The sequence below is a fragment of the Orcinus orca genome, chromosome 4 (assembly GCF_937001465.1).
Source record: "Orcinus orca chromosome 4, mOrcOrc1.1, whole genome shotgun sequence".
Classification (NCBI taxonomy): Eukaryota; Metazoa; Chordata; class Mammalia; order Artiodactyla; family Delphinidae; genus Orcinus; species Orcinus orca.
Window position 1 is genome coordinate 149744905 of NC_064562.1, and position 24447 is coordinate 149769351.

Below are 24447 nucleotides of genomic sequence, written 5' to 3' on the forward strand. Positions count from 1 at the left end.
AGCCCTGGAGCTCTGGAAGGCCAAACATTGAACAAACCAACTATTTATATGGACAAATCTTCAGCTTGTGGCTATGTAAGAGTCCAGTAGCCCTGGGTAGGATGAAGTCTTCAAAAACTATGGTAAATGGAGCTAGAAAGTAGAAAAATTATAGATACATAGGGGACTTCCTTGGTGGTCCCGTGGTTAAGACTCTGCACTCCCAATGCAGGGGGGCCGGGTTTGATCCTCGGTCAGACAACTAGATCCCACACGCCACAACTAAAGATTCCACACGCAGCAACAAAGATCCCGTGTGCTGCAACTAAGACCCGGCACAGCTGAAAAAATAAATAAATTTTTTTTAATTACAGAAACATAAAGGGGAAAATCTAGGACACAGTAGAGTGGCATTCATTCACTCATTTATTCACTCAACAAACTTCACTGGTGCCCATTACTAATATGTAGTAGTAATAGTAGAAGTAGCAGTAGTAGCAGCAACAGCTGACATTTATCACTTCTATGCCACACATTGTTCTAGGGACTTTTAAATCGTTTAATCCTTGCGAGCATTCCTATTTTTATAGAGGAGGAAACTGAGGCACAGAGAGGTTAAATAGTTTGCCTGAAGTTATTCCGCCAGTGAGTGGCACCAGCGGGATTTAGACACAGGCTGTCTGGACCCCGAGTCCATGCTCACATTCTTAACGATGATAACAGCCTGCTAGGTACATTCTGGCTCTCTGCCAGCTTCCACAGCTGTAGTAAGACCTGCCTCCTTTTCCTAAAGGAATTTGACATCCAGTGGAAGTTCTGGTAGAGCAATAAATAGCACCATGGAGGCAAAGGTCCCATGTAAAGCTTCAGTCAGTCACAATTTTCCCGGGTAGACCCAGATTTTCTCGCCCTCCTTTGGGTCCCATCCATGGAAAGCTTGCCAATCATGGGAGCTTAACCATGGCATTAATCAGAGGGATGAGAGAGAATCAAACCTCCCAAACACACAGGGAGATCAGTTCGGTGCTCTGTGACCACCTAGAGGGGTGGGATAGGGAGGGTGGGAGGGAGGGAGACGCAGGAGGGAAGAGATATGGGAACATATGTATATGTATAACTGATTCACTTTGTTATAAGCAGAAACTAACACACCATTGTAAAGCAATTACACTCCAATAAAGATGTAAAAAAAAAAAACCTCCCAAACACTCCTCTACCTTTTGAATAATAGATTTGAATTATGGTTTGAGCACTTAGCAGGTATCTGGAATCTGGTTTGAGCACTTAGCAGGTATCTGGAATCTATTTCTGGTTTACCTGAATCCTTCATCAAAAAAAGAGTCTAGAATAGCCTATAGTTTGCCATTAAACAAATATAAGCCTCTACCAGGAAACTGTTTTACATAAGATGTTCTCTATGAAAGTTAAATGGTCTTTAAGAAGAAACTCTCAATACCTGTCTGTACTCAAGATTATTTATGAGCACATTGTAAGTACACTGCTAAGAAAAGCGACACATGTGTTTCCAATAATGTGCAGGAAAGTTCAAAGGCATTCAAACTGCTTTGTTTCCAAAGCCCACTGATAGGCGCTGTGGCTTCCGACTGCAGCGTTGACAAAACAGCTCTTGACCCCACGTGTGTCTGGCACACTGATGCTGTAAAAGATGGTTGCTGAAGGTTTTTTGGTTTTGTTTTTCCGGCTGAGTTTTATGGTTTTATTAACACAAACAAAATGTGCACACGGGCTGCCTATTCATTTTCTTGCCGTGCAGCCTGGCCTTGGGACCAGTGACTCCGACGGCCTGCTGGGCTGCTCTTTCCACCATGGCCCTGCAGTTCTCGGAGGAGACATTGCAAGCAATCTCAGCACAGTAAGATGTGTCGCACATCGGCAGCACTTCAGGCTTCTTGACCTTGTGGACCAGGAACCTGCGGAAGCCACTGGGCAGCCTGTGTTTTGTTTTCTTGTTACTCCGGTAACCGATGTTGGGCATCAAGATCTGGCCCTTGAATCTCCTATGCGCCCTGCTGTCAATGGCTCTGGGTTGCCACCGGTTCTGCTTACTTTCGGCATATCGGTCTGACTGGTGCCGGATGAACTTCTTGGTCCTTTTTTTTTTGGATCATCTTGGGCCCCAAGAGGGGTCTGAGGGCGGCCACGATGCCGAGTAGGACATGGCTGCCACCTCCTTAGGCAGCGCCCGAGGAAGAGCGCTGCTGAAGTTTCTCTATTCTCTTTAAATAAACTGTCGCAGTTACTTACGGCTGCATAACAAATCACCCTAAAACACAGGGGCTTAAAGCAACAAACAAAACTTACTTTTGCTCATGAATCTGCAACCCCGGCAGTGCTCAGCAGGGACGGCTGCTCTCCACCCGGCTCAGCTCCATCTGATTGGATATGCCTCTTTATCTCCAACACATGGTCTCTACAGTACGGCAGCTTCCAGGTGGCCAGACTTTTCACAGGTGGACTCTAGGCTTCCCAGGCATCTGTCCCAGGAGAGAGAGCCCGGGGGGGGGGGGGGGGGGGGGGAAGCTGTGTTGCCCTTCCCAGATGGCCTTGCTTCAGGAGTCATGTAGCCTTACCTCTGCCATGTTCTGTTAATCAAGGGCGGCCATCCCAAGGCCAGCCCAGGTTGAAGGGGAGGGGAAAATAGACTCCACCTCTTGCGTGGGAGTGAAAATGTTTTGCAGAATCACAAGGGATGGAAAATATTGCTCCTGTGATTTTTGATGCAGTCTAGCATATGAACCCACGGGAAGAATGTGTTTCAGAGTCTATACCGGGAATGAATGTGGTGTCAACCAAGAAGATGTTGGCGGAGCTTATGAAACTACGGATCTTGTCTCTCTTCTTTTCCATTGGCTTCCAGAAAACTCATTGGCAAATGTGTCGCCTTCCTCCAGCCAGATCCCTTGGCAAACTTCATATTCAATAACTTACCTTGTCTTCATTTTATTTTCCTACCATTAGTTTCCCTCTGCTCCAATTTTCTTCACTTTTAAAACACCCTGTTGTTGTGTATGTGTTTTGCTACGCTGTCTTAAAGTGAGAAATGAATTTTTAAATACTCTAAGAAACCAGGGAACCCACACAATAGGAAATATATCCAGTAAACAAAAAGAGTGGCATGGACATATATACACTACCAAACGTAAAATAGATAGCTAGTGGGAAGCAGCCGCATAGCACAGGGAGATCAGCTCGGTGCTTTGTGACCACCTAGAGGCGTGGGATAGGGAGGGTGGGAGGGAGGGAGACGCAAGAGGGAAGAGATATGGGGACATATGTATACATATAGCTGATTCACTTTGTTATACAGCAGAACCTAACACAATGCTGTAAAGCAATTATACTCCAACAAAGATGTTAAAAAAATAAAAATAAAATTTAAAAAAAAGATACCAAGAGAGTATAAACCTCACTAATAAAGAAGTGCATATTAAAACAAGGCATCATATTTTTACTTATAATTTAATGTGGATCCTAAGCCCAAGGCTTAGTTCTTCACTGGTACTGTGAATTTTCAAAACGATTTTCTTTCCTTTAGTCAGGGATAGGGATTGGCATATGAATAATGAGATCAGTGCTTGTATATGTACCTGGGAGAACGGTAACCTTGCACAGTTGTTCTCACAAAATAATTTGATGATATTTATGAAATGCCATAAACTCTGATCCAGTAAGATTTCTTCTGGGTTCTAGAATAAGGAAATGATCCAAATTCTGGGAAATCTATATTACATATTAGGATATATGCCTTTCCTATATACATTGGCATGTCATCTCAGCTTATCTTTTTTTTTAAAAAAAGCTGTGATCAAATATACATGCATAAAAATTTACCATTTTAACCAATTTTAGGCACACAGTCAGTGGCATTAAGTACGTTCGCATTGTCGAGCAACCATCACCAGGACTTTTTCATCATTCTCAACATAAACTCTGTACCCATTAAACAATAACTCCCCATTCCCCCCCTCCTCAACTCCTGGTAAGCACTATTCTATTTTCTGTCTCTAAATTTGACTAATCTAGGTACTTCACATAAGTGGAACGATGTAATATTTGTCTTTCAGTGTCTGGCTTATTTTACTTAGCATAATATTTCAAGGTTCATTCATATTGTAGCATGCATCAGAATTTCATTCCTTTTTTAAGGCTGAATAATATATATATATATATATATATATATATATATATATAGCATTTTGTTAATCCATTTGTTCATTATTGGGCATTTTTATTGTTTCTACCTTTTGGCTATTGTGAATAGAGCTAGTGTACAAATATCTGTTTGAGAGAGGACTTCCGGGAAGATGGCGGAGGAGTAAGACGCGGAGATCACCTTCCTCTCCACAGATACACCAGAAATACATCTACGCGTGGAACAACTCCTACGGAGCACCTACTGAACGCTGGCAGAAGACCTCAGACCTCCCAAAAGGCAAGGAACCCCCCACGTACCTGGTTAGGGCAAAAGAAAAAACTAAACAGAGACAAAAGGATAGGGACGGGTCCTGCACCAGCGGGAGAGAGCTGTGAAGGAGGAAAAGTGTCCACACACTAGGAAGCCCCTTCGCGGGTGGAGACTTCGGGAGGCGGAGTGGGGGAGCTTGGGAGCCGCGGAGGAGAGCACAGCAACAGGGGTGCGGAGGGCAAAGCGGACAGATTCCAGCGCAGAGGATCGGGCCGACCGGAACTCACCAGCCGAGAGGTTCTGCTCGCCCGCCGGGGCGGGCGGGACTGGGAGCTGAGGCTCCGGCTTTTGTCGGAGCGCCGGGAGAGGACTGAGGTTGGCGGCGTGAACACAGCCTGCAGGGCGTTAGTGCACCGCGGCTGGCCGGGAGAGAGTCCGGGGAAAAGTCTGGACCTGCCGAAGAGGCAAGAGACTTTTACGTCCCTCTTTGTTTCCTGGTGCACGAGGAGAGGGGATTAAGAACGCTGCTTGAGAGAGCTCCAGGGACGGGCGCGAGCCGCGGCTAAAAGTGCGGAGCCCAGAGACAGACATGAGACGCTAAGGCCGCTGCTGCCGCCACCAGGAGGCCTGTGTGCGAACACAGGTCACTAGCCACACGCCCTTCCGGGGAGCCTGTGCAGCCCGCCACTGCCAGGGTCCCGGGATCCAGGGACGGCTCCCCCGGGAGAGCGCACGGCGCGCCTCAGGCTGCAGCCTCTGCCGCTGCAGGCCCGCCCCGCACTCCGTGACCCTCCCTCCCCCCCGGCCTGGGTGAGCCAGAGCCTCCGAATCAGCGGCTCCTTTAACCCCGTCCTGTCTGAGCAAAGAACAGACGCCCTCCGGCGACCTACACGCACAGGCGGGGCCAAATCCAAAGCTGAGCCCCTGGGAACTGTGAGAACAAAGAAGAGAAAGGGAAATCTCTCCCAGCAGCCTCAGAAGCAGCGGATTAAAGCTCCACAATCAACTTGATATACCCTGCATCTGTGGAATACCTGAATAGACAACGAATCATCCCAAATTAAGGAGCCCTGTGGATGAAAGGCTCTTGGTGCTGCAGCCAGGACTCAGTGCTGTGCCTCTGAGGTGGGAGAGCCAACTTCAGGACACTGGTCCACAAGAGGCCTCCCAGCTGCACATAATATCAAACAGCAAAAATCTCCGAGAGATCTCCATCTCAAAGCCAGCACCCAGCTTCACTCAACGACCAGCAAGCTACAGTGCTGGACATCCTATGCCAAACAACTAGCAAGACAGGAACACAACCCCACCCATTAGCAGAGAGGCTGCCCAAAATCATAATAAGTCTACAGACACCCCAAAACACACCACCAGACGTGGACCTGCCCACCAGAAAGACAAGATCCAGCCTCATACACCAGAACACAGGCACTAGTACCCTCCACCAGGAAGCCTACACAACCCACTGAACCAACCTTAGCCACTGGGGACAGACACAAAAAACAACAGGAACTACGAACCATCAGCCTGCAAAAAAAAAAAAAAAAGGAGACCCCAAACACAGTAAGATAAGCAAAATGAAAAGACAGAAAAACACACAGCAGATGAAGGAGCAAGATAAAAACCCACCAGACCTAACAAATGAAGAGGAAATAGGCAGTCTACCTGAAAAAGAATTCAGAATAATGATAGTAAGGTTGATCCGAAATCTTGGAGATAGAATGGACAATAGAATGGACAAATTGCAAGAATCAGTTAACAAGGACCTAGAAGAACTAAAGATGAAACAAGCAACGATGAACAACACAATAAATGAAATTAAAAGTACTCTAGATGGGATCAATAGCAGAATAACTGAGGCAGAAGAACGGATAAGTGACCTGGAAGATAAAATAGTGGAAATAACTACTGCAGAGCAGAATAAAGAAAAAAGAACGAAAAGAACTGAGGACAGTCTCAGAGACCTCTGGGACAACATTAAACACACCAACATTCGAATTATAGGGGTTCCAGAAGAAGAAGAGAAAAAGAAAGGGACTGAGAAAATATTTGAAGAGATTATAGTTGAAAACTTCCCTAATATGGGAAAGGAAATAGTTAATCAAGTCCAGGAAGCACAGAGAGTCCCATACAGGATAAATCCAAGGAGAAATATGCCAAGACACATATTAATCAAACTGTCAAAAATTAAATACAAAGAAAACATATTAAAAGCAGCAAGGGAAAAACAACAAATAATACACAAGGGAATCCCCATAAGGTTAACAGCTGATCTTTCAGCAGAAACTCTGCAAGCCAGAAGGGAGTGGCAGGACATATTGAAAGTGTTGAAGGAGAAAAACCTGCAACCAAGATTACTCTACCCAGCAAAGATCTCATTCAGATTTGATGGAGAAATTAAAACCTTTACAGACAAGCAAAAGCTGAGAGAGTTCAGCACCACCAAACCAGCTCTACAACAACTGCTAAAGGACCTTCTCTAGGCAAGAAACACAAAAGAAGGAAAGGACCTACAATAACGAACCCAAAACAATTAAGAAAATGGGAATAGGAACAAACATATCGATAATTACCTTAAATGTAAATGGACTAAATGCTCCCACCAAAAGACACAGATTGGCTGAATGGATACAAAAACAAGACCCATATATTTGCTGTCTACAAGAGACCCACTTCAGACCTAGAGACACATACAGACTGAAAGTAAGGGGATGGAAAAAGGTATTTCATGCAAATGGAAACCAAAAGAAAGCTGGAGTAGCAATTCTCATATCAGACAAAATAGACTTTAAAACAAAGACTATTAGAAGAGACAAAGAAGGCCACTACATAATGATCAAGGGATCGATCCAAGAGGAAGATATAACAATTGTAAATATTTATGCACCCAACATAGGTGCACCTCAATACATAAGGCAAATACTGACAACCATAAAAGGGGAAATCGACAGTAACACATTCATAGTAGGGGACTTTAACACCCCACTTTCACCAATGGACAGATCATCCAAAATGAAAATAAATAAGGAAACACAAGCTTTAAATGATACATTAAACGAGATGGAGTTAATTGATATTTATAGGACATTCCATCCAAAAACAACAGAATACACATTTTTCTCAAGTGCTCATGGAACATTCTCCAGGATAGATCATATCTTGGGTCACAAATCAAGCCTTGGTAAATTTAAGAAAATTGAAATTGTATCAAGTATCTTTTCTGACCACAACGCCATGAGACTAGATATCAATTACAGGAAAAGATCTGTAAAAAATACAAACACATGGAGGCTAAACAATACACTACTTAATAATGAAGTGATCACTGAAGAAATCAAAGAGGAAATCAAAAAATACCTAGAAACAAATGACAATGGAGACACAACGACCCAAAACCTGTGGGATGCAGCAAAAGCAGTTCTAAGGGGGAAGTTTATAGCAATACAAGCCCACCTTAAGAAGCAGGAAACATCTCGAATAAACAACCTAACCTTGCACCTCAAGCAATTAGAGAAAGAAGAACAAAAAAACCCCAAAGCTAGCAGAAGGAAAGAAATCATAAAAATCAGATCAGAAATAAATGAAAAAGAAATGAAGGAAACAATAGCAAAGATCAATAAAACTAAAAGCTGGTTCTTTGAGAAGATAAACAAAATAGATAAACCACTAGCCAGACTCATCAAGAAAAAAAGGGAGAAGACTCAAATCAATAGAATTAGAAATGAAAAAGGAGAGGTAACAACTGACACTGCAGAAATAAGAGATCATGAGAGATTACTACAAGCAACTCTATGCCAATAAAATGGACAATCTGGAAGAAATGGACAAATTCTTAGAAATGCACAACCTGCCAAGACTGAATCAGGAAGAAATAGAAAATATGAACAGACCAATCACAAGCACTGAAATTGAAACTGTGATTAAAAATCTTCCAACAAACAAAAGCCCAGGACCAGATGGCTTCACAGGCGAATTCTATCAAACATTTAGAGAAGAGCTAACACCTATCCTTCTCAAACTCTTCCAAAATATAGCAGAGGGAGGAACACTCCCAAACTCCTTCTACGAGGCCACCATCACCTTGATACCAAAACCAGACAAGGATGTCACAAAGAAAGAAAACTACAGGCCAATATCACTGATGAACATAGATGCAAAAATCCTCAACAAAATACTAGCAAACAGAATCCAACAGCACATTAAAAGGATCATACACCATGATCAAGTGGGGTTTATTCCAGGAATGCAAGGATTCTTCAATATACGCAAATCTATCAATGTGATAAACCATATTAACAAACTGAAGGAGAAAAACCATATGATCATCTTAATAGATGCAGAGAAAGCTTTTGACAAAATTCAACACCCATTTATGATAAAAACCCTGCAGAAAGTAGGCATAGAGGGAACTTTCCTCAACATAATAAAGGCCATATATGACAAGCCCACAGCAAACATCATCCTCAATGGTGAAAAACTGAAAGCATTTCCACTAAGATCAGGAACAAGACAAGGTTGCCCACTCTCACCACTCTTATTCAACATAGTTTTGGAAGTTTTAGCCACAGCAATCAGAGAAGAAAAGGAAATAAAAGGAATCCAAATCGGAAAAGAAGAAGTAAAGCTGTCACTGTTTGCAGATGACATCATCCTATACATAGAGAACCCTAAAGATGCTACCAGAAAACTACTAGAGCTAATCAATGAATTTGGTAAAGTGGCAGGATACAAAATTAATGCACAGAAATCTCTGGCATTCCTATATACTAATGATGAAAAATCTGAAAGTGAAATCAAGAAAACATTCCCATTTACCATTGCAACAAAAAGAATAAAATATCTAGGAATAAACCTACCTAAGGAGACAAAAGATCTGTATGCAGAAAATTATAAGACACTGATGAAAGAAATTAAAGATGATACAAATAGATGGAGAGATATACCATGTTCTTGGATTGGAAGAATCAACATTGTGAAAATGACTCTACTACCGAAAGCAATCTATAGATTCAATGCAATCCCTATCAAACTACCACTGGCATTTTTCACAGAACTAGAACAAAAAATTTTGCAATTTGTATGGAAACACAAAAGACCCCGAATAGCCAAAGCAATCTTGAGAACGAAAGAAGGAGCTGGAGGAATCAGGCTCCCAGACTTCAGACTATACTACAAAGCTACAGTTATCAAGATGGTATGGTACTGGCACAAAAACAGAAAGATAGATCAATGGAACAGGATAGAAAGCCCAGAGATAAACCCACGCACATATGGTCACCTTATCTTTGACAAAGGAGGCAGAAATGTACAGTGGAGAAAGGACAGCCTATTCAATAAGTGGTGCTGGGAAAACTGGACAGCTACATGTAAAAGTATGAAATTAGATCACTCCCTAACACCATACACAAAAATAAGCTCAAAATGGATTAAAGACCTAAATGTAAGGCCAGACACTATCAAACTCTTAGAGGAAAACATAGGCAGAACACTCTATGACATAAATCACAGCAAGGTCCTTTTTGACCCACCTCCTAGAGAAATGGAAATAAAAACAAGAGTAAACAAATGGGACCTAATGAAACTTAAAAGCTTTTGCGCAGCAAAGGAAACCATAAAGAAGACCAAAAGACAACCCTCAGAATGGGAGAAAATATTTGCAAATGAAGCAGCTGACAAAGGATTGATCTCCAAAATTTATAAGCAGCTCATGCAGCTTAACAACGAAAAAACAAACAACCCAATCCAAAAATGGGCAGAAGACCTAAATAGACATTTCTCCAAAGAAGATATACAGAGTGCCAACAAACACATGAAAGAATGCTCAACATCACTAATCATTAGAGAAATGCAAATCAAAACTACAATGAGATATCATCTCACACCAGTCAGAATGGCCATCATCAAAAAATCTAGAAACAATAAATGCTGGAGAGGGTGTGGAGAAAAGGGAACCCTCTTACACTGTTGGTGGGAATGTAAATTGATACAGCCACTGTGGAGAACAGTATGGAGGTTCCTTAAAAAACTACAAATAGAACTACCATATGACCCAGCAATCCCACTACTGGGCATATACCCTGAGAAAACCATAATTCAAAAAGAGTCATGTACCAAAATGTTCATTGCAGCTCTATTTACAATAGCCCAGAGATGGAAACAACCTAAGTGTCCATCATCGGATGAATGGATAAAGAAGATGTGGCACATATATACAATGGAATATTACTCAGCCATAAAAAGAGACGAAATTGAGCTATTTGTAATGAGGTGGATAGACCTAGAGTCTGTCATACAGAGTGAAGTAAGTCAGAAAGAGAGAGACAAATACCGTATGCTAACACATATATATGGAATTTAAAAAAAAAATGTCATGAAAAACCTAGGGGTGAAACAGGAATAAAGACACAGACTTACTAGAGAATGGACTTGAGGCTATGGGGAGGGGGAAGGGTAAACGGTGACAAAGCGATAAAGAGGCATGGACATATATACACTACCAAACGTAAGGTAGATAGCTAGTGGGAAGCAGCCGCATAGCACAGGGAGATCAGCTCCGTGCTTTGTGACCGCCTGGAGGGGTGGGATAGGGAGGGTGGGAGGGAGGGAGACGCAAGCGGGAAGAGATATGGGAATATATGTATATATATAACTGATTCATTTTGTTGTGAAGCTGAAACTAACATACCATTGTAAAGCAATTATACTCCAATAAAGATGTTTAAAAAAAAAATATCTGTTTGAGTCCCTGCTTTCAATTCTTTGGGTTATACACCTAGAAGTGAAATTGTTTCTATTTTATATCAATGAAAAATTAGAAGCAAACATCATATACAGCAAATAAGGAAATTGCTAACTAAATTATGGAACATGTCCTTTATATCCTGTCTCCTTTTAACATGAGGACCTTAGGGGCCTCACAGGCCACCTTCCCAGGCCCCTGTTCTCCACGCCTCGCACTGTCTCCATCCACCACAGCATCTGTCCTGCCATGTTGATCGTTTCCCCTGCTAGAGGAAATGATCCTCTGTCAGGATAGGGATTTTGTCTTCCATCTCTGGCCTCAATCCGTCAATAGCTGGAACATAATATGAGCATGATAAGTGTTGATTAGGGAAAACAGAGATTAGCAGGAAATAGCAGAGTCAAAAATCACCTCATAATAAATTTGATACAGCTGTTTGTTGATTGACTGTGAAAACAGTATCAAGGACATGAACCTAGACTTGAATTTGGGGACTACAAAGTGAAAATCTTATAAGTGATAGGAAAGTCTTTGGAGGAGTATGACTATACTTGTATGTCACGGCACTAAAGTTGGTCCTTTATTTTAGTGTTTAATATACAGCGAGAGTGTAAGATTCTTGAAAGATCTGGAATCTTTCAGGAGGGCCAGATGAATCTTTCTTACATGGAAGCATTCACACATACACATTACTCTTCCCCTTTTATTCCAATGAACGTGCATACAAATATACACGCCTGCATTTTGAGATAATAAATATGTCCAATATTCTAAAATGCCAGTGCTAATAAAGATTTAATAGCCATAATATATCTAACCCACTCCTAGGTCTGAAGAAATAAATTGGCTTTTAGTAACAGACATCAGTAATCCCAAGTCTTATTCAATCTAGATCTTCCCTCTTTTCATTTACTACTGCATCCTCTCGAGAGTTGAGTGAGACCTTTATTCACTGTCACCTCCTCTGAGAAGTCTTCCCTGATCCACCCCATCCTGGAGCACGTCCATCACTCCCTCCCTCCTTCCATTGCTTTACTTACTCTTCCTGTCCTCGACTGCCACCAGACATGCCACCTGTTTGATCTTTCCCTTGTTTCTTTTCTGTCCCTCATTTAAGAAGGTACATTCCTTGAAAGCAAAAGCTTTTATCCACCCGACACCTAAGCAACACCTAGAAAATAACAGCAATTCAATAAAAATTTGTGAAACACATAAAGAAACGCTTAATGAAAAAGTCAGGACCTATAGAAGAGATCATAGGCAAAACATTCTCTGACATAAACAGCTGATTCACTTTGCTGTACAGTAGAAACTAACACAATATTGGAAAGCAACTATACTCCAATAAAAATTTAAACAACAGAAATGAGCTATCAAGCCATGAAAAGACATGGAGGAACCTTAAATGCATATTACTAAGGGAAATGAGTCAATCTGAAAAGACTCCCTACTGCATGATTCCATCTGTATGACATCTGAAAAAGGCAAAACTGTGGAGACAGTGAAAGAATCAGTGATTGTCAGGGATGGAGGAGGGGTAGGACAGGTTAACTAGACAGAGCACAGAGGATTTTAGGGCAGTGAAACTCCTCTGCGTTATACTCTAATGGTGGAAACATGTCATTATACATTTGTCCAAACCCATAGAATGTACAACACTAAGAGCTGATTCACTTTGTTATAAAGCAGAAACTAACACTCCATTGTAAAGCAATTATACTCCAATAAAGATGTTAAAAAAAAAGACTGAACCATAATGTGAACTATGGACTTTTGGTGATTATGATGAGTCAACGTAGGTTCATCAATTGTCACAAATGTACAACTCTGGTGGGGGGTGATGGGGGAGGCTAAGCATGTGTGCGGGCAGGAGAATATGGGAACTCTCTGTACCTTCCTCTTAACCTTGTTGTGAAACTAAAACTGCTCTCAAAAATAGTGTCTTTAAAAAAACAAAACAAAACTCTACACATAACAAATGCTGGAGAGGGTGTGGAGAAAAGGGAACACTTCTACACTGCTGGTGAGAATGTAAATTGGTACAGCCACTATAGAGAACAGTATGAAGGTTCCTCAGAAAACTAAAAAGAGAATTACCATATTATCCAGCAATCCCACTCCTGGGCATGTATCCAGACAAAAATTAATCCAAAAAGATACCTGCACCCCTAGGTTCATAGCAGCACTATTCACAATAGCCAAGACATGGAAACAACCTAAATGTCCATCGACAGATGAATGGATAAAGAAGATGTGGTATATATATATATACAATGGAATACTACTCAGCCGTTAAAAAGAATGAAATAATGCCATTTGCAGCAACATGCAACATGCAGAGATTATCATACTAAGTGATCTAAGTCAGAAAGAGAAAGACAAATACCATATAATATCACTTATATGTGGAATCTAAACTATGACACAAATGAACCTACCTATGAAACAGAAATAGACTCATGGGCATATGGAACAAACTTGTAGTTGCCAAGGGGGAGTAGGTTGGGGGAGAGAGAGACGGAGTGGTAGGTGGGGTCAGCAGATGTAAGCTATTAGATAGAGGATGGATAATAAACAAGGTCCTACTGTATAGCACAGAGAAGTGTATTCAGTATCCTGTGATAAGCCATAATGGAAAAGAATATTAAAAAAGAATGTATATATATGTATAACTGAATCACTTTGCTGTACAGCAGAATTTAGCACAACATTGTAAATCAACTATACTTCAAAAAAAAACTAAAATAAAATGAAATTTACCATTTTTTAGAATATTACTCAGCCATAAAAAGGAACGAAATTGGGTCATTTGTAGACACATGGATGAATCCAGAGACTGTCATACAGAGTGAAGTAAGTCAGAAAGAGAAAAACAAATATCGTACATTAACACATATATGTGGAACCTAGAAAAATGGTACAGATGAACAGGTTTGCAGGGCAGAAATAGAGACACAGATGTAGAGAACAAACATATGGACACCAAGGGGGGAAAGTGGTGGGGTGGGGGTTGTGGTGGGATGAATTGGGAGATTGGGATTGACATGTATACACTAATATGTATAAAATAGATAACTAATAAGAACCTGCTGTATAAAAAATAAATACAATAAAGTTCCAAAAAAATAAATTAAAAAAAGAATTTAAAAAAATAAAACTTACCATTTTAATAAAAAAAAAACCTCCAGGACCTAAATTATATATACAACACACACTTACGCACACACACACACAAACACACACACACAATGATTACATGTAAATACACTCAAAATTAACAGTAACATCAAAACTGTAATATCGGTGAAATAGTGACTGAGTCTCTTCTGTATTCTAAATATTCTAATGTAATTGCATTGCTTTTGTTGCGGGCTATCTGCCATGGTAGGGTGCTACCAAGGTGGGAGTTTACTACCAAGAATCCTCATGTTAGCACTTCAGTGAATTCGTAGTTCTCCAGAATCTTCTTCTCAACTTTGCAAGCTCAACTAGTTGATTTTTTTCACAACCTGAAAGTAATTAGATCCTTCTTCAATGGATGTACTCAAATTAACCTTGACTGCAAAAGACTAGTACATAAATCTAAATGCAAATTATGTCTTTAAAACAAGAAATTTAACTGCCAAAGGGACCTTGAGTTGTACCCTCTTAGTGACCATGGAATCAGATAAACAGTACTTGGATTTAAGTTCTGACGTTTAATGGGATTGATTGCTCTATGTGGGGACTTGTCAGCTGTATCATTTCAAAAAAGCTGTCCCTGTCCCCAGACAGATGAAGTCCACTGGCCAGGAGAACTTCTCTTGGGCGGAGCTGGGATGTAATGGCAAATCTCCCTCCGTGACTTTGCGGACTTCCATCACTGATCATCTACCTCCTTTTCTGATTGACATGTTTTTTTCTTATAACATATTAAATAATTTAACTCATAATAGCTTCTGGACATGCTAATAGAGCCAGTTTTGTATTGTACTTCCTGCTTCTGGACCTAAGCAATATTTATATCTGCGTCCTGTTTTGCATATATTCTAAAGTCATTATTATGCTTTGATTTTACAGATGACTCTCAGAGACCCAGGACTTTTTTTTTTGCTGCTGCCTGCATTAGAATAATAAAAATAATTTCTAAAGTCAGGATGGTAAATATTCCATATTAGGTAAGGTCCCTTTTTAAGCACGTTTTTTGTTTTTTTGTTTTTTTGTTTTTTTTTTGCGGTACACGGGCCTACTCACTGTTGTGGCCTCTCCCGTTGCGGAGCACAGGCTCCGGACGCGCAGGCTCAGTGGCCATGGCTCATGGGCCCAGCCACTCCGCGGCATGTGGGATCTTCCCAGAGCGGGGCACGAACCTGTGTCCCCTGCATCGGCAGGCAGACTCTAAACCACTGTGCCACCAAGGAAGCCCTAACCACGTTTTTAAAAATATACACGCTTTAGAACCTGTAACAGAGTCCCAGTTTGAGTCTAAGGTGTGTCACCTCGAATCTATTCTACTATCCTGACATTCCACAGGGACTAGTGAGACAGGCTCACCAGGAGTCTATTTGAATGATGATCAAGGTTCTTCCCAGGAAAAAACTCATTCTAATAAGAGAGTCAATGGCCCAAGCTTGGAAGAGAGAAGTGAATGAGAGCATAGCAGGTGACTGTCGCTCAGACTGTCCTCCAGCCCACACCCACTGCAGGTTGCACCAAGAAGAGCCAAAATAATTCCTTCTCTGAAGCCTCCATGGGACCTTCAGACTGTGAAACATCAGCCACACTAGAGCCGGTGATGGCGAGGTATTGGTAGCAGGAGATCTGTACACCTTGTCGCCAGGGGTGGTGATCAATTCAATGACCTAGATTTCAAGGGTGCAGAGGTCAGTGCCCTCATTGCCAGAATCACCAAGCAACTAGAACACTGGCAGCTCTGGTGCCTTGGGCGGACACTGGTGACACAGCTGAGTAAGACATCTGCCATACCTGGAGTCATTATTGTAGCTAGACAGGACAGGAGATGACTTTGAAGTTTTTATGACACAGACATTTCCTAGAGATCTCTAGACCATTTTATCAAATTTGAGAGGGCTGAAATTTCTGCAGACCAAGTGAGAACAGATACATAGAAGTACTGCTTTGTAATTATTGTTTCTACTGTCCCAAGGTTTACCAAGGTAGGTGCAGCCTAGGAAATAACATTTACACCTAAAAGTTAAGTTTCAGTTGGATACAATCCTTTCACTTATGGAAGATGATCCATTCTCAGATGACAGAAGACCAGGTAGTCACTGTGATTCCCAGTAAAATCAAGCTACATCCAGCTTAAAAAAAAAATGGTTATAAATTTGAAAAAATTATTTTTAAAATGCCAAAGAGTAACAATGATGTCATAAACACCCATTTCCACCCCTCAAAATTAACATTAATATTTTGTCATATGTGCTCCAGATCTTAATGTTTTAAGAACTAAAGCATCACAGTCAAGGAAACTGTCCCCTACATTCCCTTCTCCACCCACATTCTCATCCCTCACCTTCCACCCTATGAGAAAGTCATGGATGCAACTTTTAAATATACAACAAATAATATAGCACATTATTTATGAATATAAAAATACATGCACCCCAATGTTCATAGCAGCATTATTTACAATAGCCAAGATATGGAAGCACCCTAAGTGTCCAGCAACAGACAAATGGATAAAGAAGATGTAGTATATATACACAATGGAATACTACTCAGCCATAAAAAAGACTGAAATTTTGCCATTTGCAACAACACAGATGAACTTGGAGGGTATTATGCCTGGTGAAGTAAGTCAGACAGAGACAGACAAATACTGTATGATACCACTTACATGTGGAATCTAAAAATACAACGAACTAGTGAATATAACAAAAAAGAAGCAAACTCACAGATATAGAGAACAAACTAGTAGTTACCAGTGGGGAGAGGGAAGAAGAGGAGAGGGTCAAGATAAGTGTATGGGATTAAGAGGTACAAACCACTATGTATAAAATTAATAAGCTGCAAGGATATATTGTACAGCCCAGGGAGAGCCAATATTTTATAATAATTATAAATGGCATATAATCTTTAAAAATTGTGAATCACTATGTTGTACAGCTGAAACTTATATAATGTTGTAAATAAACTATACCTCAATAATAAATAAATAGTAAATTAAAATAAAAAGCAAAAGTATAAAGACAAGGAATAGCTGTATCAAGGCAAATTTTTAATATAAAGATAGGAAGAGAATGTTTTACTCTTCTTATAAATACTGTAAACATAGAGAACCTGATTACTTTTAAGGAAAAGTAATTAAGGACAGCCAAATACTTTATTGAAAAGTATAACATAGTCATAATCTCACTCTTCCTTTTCAGTTGAGTGTGAGAAAATGATAGGAAAAAGTTGGGAACTGGGAACCAGAGATAAGATAGTGTTTGTTCCTTCCAGCAATTCTTCCTTTTTAGAAACTGAAGGAAGAGGTGACTAGGAGAGACCTACAGTTGATCTCTGAGCAGTGAGTAGCTGCAGGCACCATGATGCCAGCCAAGCCTAAAGGATAAGACCCATCCCTGGGCATGGGTCTTTTGATTCCAAGCTAAGAAATTCAAGGTAAGCTACAAAAAGCATTCTAATTGGGGCCTACATGTGTTTGATTACAAACAATAGGTATACATAAAATTAGTTTTAAAGTTACCCAATTTTTCCCTAATCTTGCCATGGTTTTGCTTGAAAAGTGACTATAGGGCTTCATTTAAGTACAAGAGTCATTAAAAGTATTTAAATGAGGTTTTCCATTGAAAAGCAAAAATAATGTACAAATTGGGGATTATATATCAAGGGTCAGATTCTAATTAAACAAGGAGATTAAAACTATTATTTATCGCTGCTTCTTTCTAAAACCCAACCAATAATAACAATATTAAAGGAATAAGGATTTATTAACTCCCAAGTTCTCAGAGCACGGGTGGGGCTTGGCAACTGACCTTAGACTGAGGGCAAGAGTGTAAGTCACCGAAAAAGCAAACCACAGGAAATACAAGGGCAGACAAGAGCAGAAGAGAGTTAGCAACAAAGTTCTGGAAGCTGGGAAAGATGTGGACTTGAGGCAACTGAATGAGTCAAAGGGAGAAGGTAGGAAGTACCACAGTGGAGAACATGGGGAAGAAGACAAGAACTCATCTCTTCACACCATAGAATTCTAGAAAGATTCAACATTGGGAGGTGCTGGGAGACAAGGCTGACTGATAAATAACTCCCGTCCCCCAGCTTTTTCTCAGCTGAATATACAACTGGTTAAGACACAGATGCAGGAACCGGGCAGCAGGAGATCAAAATGTCACTTTTAATGTGAAATCCTGGATTGGATCCTGGACCAGAAAAAGACTGGTGGGAAAACTGATGAAATTCAAAAAAGGTCTGTGGGTTAGTTTATTGTAGTGTACTGTGATCTCCTGCTTTCTATCTCTGTCCTGTAGTTACATAAAACATTAACATTAGGGGAAGCTGGACAAAGGGTATCTAGGAACTCTCTGTACTATTTTTTGCAACTTGCCTGTAAGTCTAAAATCTCTCAAAAATCAAACCTTCTTTAAAAGTTAAATGTCTCCTTTATCACAAATAAAGCTCTTCTGAGAAAGCATAGCTTATTCTGCCTGAACTAGATAGATTTGCCAACTCCACCCCTGAATTAGATAGATTTACCCAATCAGAATCACAAGCCATGATGGGACAACTCATGTCTCATCACAGGACAGTGCCACGGGCCCTAAGCTGACCCCCGGCCAAAAACTGTTAAGAACACATGCTCTGTTACAGACAGGCAAATCTTAAGTGTAAGAAGTTAGGATCACGTAAAAGAAAAGTGAGAGGAAAGGGCTGAGCCGCGCCTGCCCAGTTCTTCTCCCAAACTCTCTGATTAAGTCACTCTTGTCACCTAGGGAGGAGTGAAGGCACAAGAAGAAAGAATCCAAGAGCATTATTCTAATACAGTGACCTCAGATGTTTTGGTCTCAAGACCCTTTCATACTATCAAAAAATATTGAAGGGCTTCCCTGGTGGCGCAGTGGTTGAGAGCCCGCCTGCCGATGCAGGGGACACGGGTTCGTGCCCCGGTCCGGAAAGATCCCACGTACCGCGGAGCGGCTGGGCCCGTGAGCCATGGCCACTGAGCCTGCGCGTCCGGAGCCTGTGCTCCCCAACGGGAGAGGCTACAACAGTGAGAGGCCCGCGTAACGCAAAAAAAAAAAAAAAAAAAAAAAGTATTGAAGACCTCAAAGAGCTTTTATTCATGTTGGTTATATACTAAAAGTATCAGCTTTGGGGCAATATATACATATATATTTTTATATATTTATATATAAAGGTATTGTGTATATATATATATACATTAAAAAATATATACATTTCCCAAAAGCTGAAACTTTTAGTATTTCTTTATTAATTCACTTAACAATATTAATAAATCCAGTACATGTTAACATGAATAACATATTTTATGAAAGATAAGTTTATATTTCAAACCAAGAAAACGTAGTGAGAAGAGTGGCTTTGTTGCACATTTTTATAAATCTCAGTAATGTTTGGTGTAGCAGAAGACAGCCAGATTCCCATATCTGCTTCTGTATTTAATCTGTTGCATTATCACACATCATGTTGCCTCTAGAAAATTCCCCTGTACGCTCACGGGAATATGTGAGTGAAAAGGGAAAATCTCATCTTAGTATTATTATAAAAATTCTTTTGACTTTTCAGACCCCCAGACCACACTCTGAGAACCGATGCTCTAATAAATTCCCCTCTACGTGCAGTAACAGCAAAGTGTGTGTTCCCCAGACAGGAGACCGGAAGTGCTTGTGAAGGCTAGGGGGAGGCTGAGTCTGAACCAGAGCCGCACTGGTTGAAAGTCTGTCTAGGAAGCAGCTAAACCCCTTGCTCTGAGTCCCCTCCCTTAGCTGCTACAATGAGGTAACTGCCTGTCTCCCTCCACGTTGCCAATTTACTGAAAGCCTAAATACAGACAAGCTCCAGACTCAGGGATGCCAGCCAGAGCTGAGGAAAACAGGGTGAAATCATGCATAAGGTGTGATGAGATCTCCCATCCTCCTTACTCTGCTCTGCTCTTAGAATCCTGCAGCCTAGTTTGTTATCCACCCCCCCAACAAACACACCATAAGCAAGAGACTGGGTAATTTTTCTCTGAGGAAACTAAACAATACAAGAGAAAAAAAAAGACCTATAAATACTGAGAGCTGAGATATCCATCAAGGAAAGAACACCAACAAATTACCCTAAATTAAAGCCCACATCTTGACAAGCCCTGCCTCTGAACATACTCTTCCAATCAACTTTCATGCATCACTCTTCGCACTAGTAGACAGTCCAGGATTATTAAGTCATACATTCTCAGAAAGCATCCAATGGGGGAAAAATTAGACAAGATGATAAAAGTAGAATGGAAGGACAAAGTGTTTAAAAAAAAAAAAGGAAAGAAACATTCATCAAACCACAAAGGACTTCTTGGACGTTAAAAATATAAAAGCAGAAATTTAAAAATTAATAAAAGTTTTGGAAGATAAAAGTTGAGAAAATCTTTCAGAAAGTAGATCAAAGAAAAATTGGTAGAAAATAGAAAAAATAATACTAAGAAAAGCAGAGAATCAATACAGGTTAAACATGCAACAAATATGACCCCAGAAAGTGGTAACTGAGAAAATTACCAAATAAATAAAAACAAAAACTTCACAGAATTGAAGAGCTTGAGTTTCCGAATTGAAAGAGCCCATCACATACCCAGGATAATACACAAATGTAGGAAGAAGAAAAAAACCCACACACAATATGAAACTCCAGAATAAAGGGGATAGAGAGAAAAGCCTAAAAGTTTCAAGAACACAAAGACAGGAAGCACGTGAAAATGAAGATTCACAACGGCATCAGACTTGACAATTAGAAGTCTGGAGGGCTTCCCTGGTGGCGCAGTGGTTGAGAGTCCGCCTGCCGATGCAGGGGACGCGGGTTCGTGCCCCGGTCCGGGAAGATCCTACATGCCGCGGAACGGCTGCGCCCGTGAGCCATGGCCGCTGAGCCTGCGCGTCCGGAGCCTGTGCTCCGCAACGGGAGAGGCCATAACAGTGAGAGACTCGTGTACCGCAAAAAAAAAAAAAAAAAAAAAAAGAAGATGGTAGAAGTAACAATCGGTCACTTCTGAGATTAGGTTATAAGAGACCCTGAGCCTTCCAAAATATCTAACGATCCGAAGGCCTGTTCTGCCAGTTTATCCCAGAGCACAGGCTGCCTCATTTCTGATCTCCACCCTGAATTCCTTTCAGGATGTGTTGGAGGTCAGCGACTGCAGTGGCTAATGGCTAATCCATGTAGAGCCGGGTGACAAGCGACATTCTTTAGCTGGCACTTGGTAGGAAAGATTTGTCTCTGCTCCATGCAAAGGCAGCTGGGGTAGCGCAACTGGGGCATAAGCAATATGCATCCCAAATCTTGTGCCATAGCTACACAGTCTCTGAATGCCTGGTCTTAAATCCCGACGCCTTGTGCCCTGCCTTAAGCCCACACTAAATTTCTAACGTGACTTTCCTCGTTCGCGCTGTTTTGCAAACTTGCTGTCAGCCCCCAGGAATACGAGAGAAAATCACCGAGATTATAGAGAGACGAAGGGCCATGGGACACATGAGGACCTCTGCCTGAAGGGCTCTGCTCTCCCCAGAGGTGAAGTCTAGAAAGTGGTGGGAGAGTTGAAAGCATTAGTTATGAGGCGGTTCCCCTACCCTGCGGTACCCTTCATTGTTCAGGTTTCCTCTCTGAGCCACAGAGATGGGCGATGTACACATAACGGGATGATACTGCAAATGAGGCGGCCCCTTTCCTACGCTGCTCCTGCGTGTTTTCGGAGAAAAAACCCCACAGCCAACCCTGGCCTCCTACCTCACATCTCTGCAAGACCCCCGTTTCACGCTTCAACAGCCAGATGGGCGATGGAAAAGCTGTGGGTCGCGATGCAAAGGCCTACCAAGAGCGAGTGTCAGTCAAAGAATGAAGAAAGAAATGGCGTTCCGGGACCTCTTTGAAATGCCCCAAGATAGAAGCTTGACTCCTTCGTATCAAAGTGACTGAATCTAGCTGGGCGACTTTTACGCTTGAGCACAGGTGACATTTTTAAGGGTTGAGTCTGAGAACACCCCATTGCTTTGACACTGGGTAGTGAACAGGAAAACAATACAGCTCAGGTGTAATAGGTCTTTCTTAGTAAGAAAAGAGCCCATTTTAAAACAATTTTACTCCATGTGAGTTATGGTGACTTTGAAAATGGTTTCTTTCTTTCTTTTTTTTTTTTTTTTTTGTGGTACGCGGGCCTCTCACTGTTGTGGCCTCTCCCGTTGCGGAGCACAGGCTCCGGACGCGCAGGCTCAGCGGCCATGGCTCACGGGCCCAGCCGCTCCGCGGCATGTGGGATCTTCCCGGACCGGGGCACGAACCCGAGTCCCCTGCATCGGCAGGCGGACTCTCAACCACTGCGCCACCAGGGAAGCCCTGCTTTCTTGCTTTTGTCTGAAATTCTACTATGGTGATAGTATAAAATGTAAACTGGGCTAAAGCTTTTCTATTCCCTATGTGAGTAATTACAACTGGGAAGAAGTACAGGTTCCCCCGGCTCTCTGAAAGTAGAGCTGTTCGTACAAAACCTTTCCTGTAAAGCCAAAAAGGCGTAAGGCAAAGAAGCAAGTACCTTAGGACACATCTTGCTAACGATGCACAAAATAAACTGAGACTCCCGGGGAAGGGGCTTGGTGGCGCCACTCTTGCCACTCAGGGTTTCCACTGCTTCTGCAACAGCCCCTGCGAAACAAACACTGAACGCTATCTTCGCTTCTTACTTCTTTTCAGAAACATGAAAATCCTTTTCAGATTTATCTAGGTTAGTGAAAACAGGTATCAATGTAAGTCTTTCATAAAAGCAAAATGGTGTACAGTGAACTTTCGAAAAGTGGGGAATACCTATACAGCAAAGATAAAGGCAATCAACAGATAATACCAAGACCTTAGCCTCTTCCTCATGAATGTCTTTTTCTAGACTTACTAACATTCTCTCTGTCGAAGATAGGTACATGTAACTAAATACTCAAAAAAAGAAAACGCTAAAAAAAAGACCATATGTTTAAGCCTCTTAAGCTTAACCTTCCTTTATTCAGATCTTGTGAGCTATCTTTTCTCAAAAATTCAAACAGAATTGCTAGCTTGAAATGTCTAAATATACAGGGGGATGCACAACATGTAAATTAACTAATCAGAAGTTGCCACTAGAATAGAGAAGGCTAAAGGAAGTTTCTAACCAGAAACCAGGATGCTTTTCACCTCTAGAGCTCTTCCGCATTTGTCTAATCAGAAAATATTTATTGAGGAAGTATGTTTCAAGCACTATTTCAGGCTCTGGGAGACACAGTGTTCTGGTTGTCTATTGCTGCTAAATGAGAGATCCCAACATCTAAATAAATGACAATCATTTTATTATTATGCCACATACTTCTGGAGGTTGATAAGTCAGTTGTCTCTTGGGGTCACTGATATAGCCGCAGTCAGATGGTGACTGGGGCCTGGAGTCATCACAAAAGCTTCCTTAGTCACGTGTCTAGTAGTCGATCCTGGACCTCATCAATTAATGTCACTGCATCAATAAAACACAGCCTATTCTTCGAGCCAGGGTTTCCTCACAGCATGGTGGTTGGGTTCCAAGACTGAGAATCCCTAGGGGACCAGGAGGAAGCTGTATCACTCTTATGAGTTAGCCTTGGAAATCACATAGCATCGCTTCTGCCAGTAGCCACAGGCCTGCCAAGATTCAAGTGGAAGAGCATAGCCCATCCTCCCCTGCCCCCCCACATCTCTTGCTGGAGGAGTGTCAATATCACATTCTAAGAAGACAGGAGATCTTGTGGCCATCTTGGAGAATTCAATCTGCCATGCAAAGTAAACAAAAATATAAAGTCTCTGCCCTCGTACATATGCTTAGGGATGGGAGGAGCCTGGCAATAAACAACTCCAGAGATAAATACGGGAAATATCAGATGATGATGATCCTATGAAGAAGAATAAGGGAAAGAAAGGGGTATTGAGCGTAGCATCTCCTTTACGGAGAGTGGTCACAAAAGGCTTCTCTGATAAGGGGCCACTTAAGCAGAGATCCTGGAGCAGCTGAACAATTGAGCCATGCATTCCAGGTGGAAGAAATGGCAAGTGTAAAGATCACAAGGGCAGACACTGCTTCCAGTAGTCAGGGAATGACCGGGAAGAC

At 41.5% G+C, this 24447-nt stretch overlaps 1 pseudogene; it reads right to left on the reverse strand.

The window, feature by feature from the left end:
• Positions 1-1699: 1699 nt before the first annotated feature.
• Positions 1700-24447, reverse strand: part of LOC101286086 (60S ribosomal protein L32-like) — a 79121-nt pseudogene continuing 56373 nt past the window's right edge.